Source organism: Amblyomma americanum, chromosome 9 (assembly GCF_052857255.1).
Source record: "Amblyomma americanum isolate KBUSLIRL-KWMA chromosome 9, ASM5285725v1, whole genome shotgun sequence".
NCBI lineage: Eukaryota > Metazoa > Arthropoda > Arachnida > Ixodida > Ixodidae > Amblyomma > Amblyomma americanum.
In genome coordinates, this window is record NC_135505.1 from 14,676,543 (window position 1) to 14,677,416 (window position 874).

Consider the following 874-nt stretch of genomic DNA (forward strand, 5'->3'; position numbering starts at 1 on the left):
TCCTCACTTAATCCTTTTCAGGCCAAGAACTAAAGTATTTGGTCCTTGAAGTCTGCACACGGCACGCACACGGTCGCAGTTGGTGATTGCGCGCTGCTCACGGGGACTAACGGCTGCTATTGCTCCCACGGGCAAAGAATGTGGTTTACATATACCGAAAGATTTCAGCCTCTACGCTTTCACTAAAAATAAAACCACCAACTTGCACGACTCCGGACCACCGCCGGTCACCCCACAAGCAGCCTGTAGGGTCGCCGCTTAAGGAAGTCGCTTCTGCATCAACTCCGCGGCCCCGGGACCACCACCGGCCGCGCACGACCGATCTGTCCGGCTCCCGCACAACCAACCTCCCGCGCTCTCCTTCGCGTGCAGCCATCTCGTTGCATTGCCACCGAAACTACATCTTCAGCCAATAGATAACTCTCCCGCCAAAACTTATTCTTTAGTCAATAGATGACTTTCCTGCGATCTTTCAGACTTAAGATGTCACAACGAGAAAGAAAAGATAATCAAACACACGCCTCGCTTTGAGCCGCCGTTGCTAACTAGAAGATACTGCAGCGAAAAGAAATGAACACCGTTTCAAACACACACATCGCTTTTAGCTTCTCTGGCTAGCTTGCCGGGCAGGACAAGAAAAACAAATGCAAAGCGTCGGTCCAGCCGCGCGGTCCTGTCGTCGTCTCTGTTTCGGACCGATTTCGGCTGGAAACTATGTTTACAGCCAGAATACCGGTGACTATAGTCAGACGCTTCGACGAAGCTACATTTGTTGATTTCTTGACAGCATCAGACGCTGCGTTACAGAGATATGTGCAAGCATGAACAATCAGTCTGTCATGCGTAGTTTAAATAGTGAATCTTGTTGCCGAGC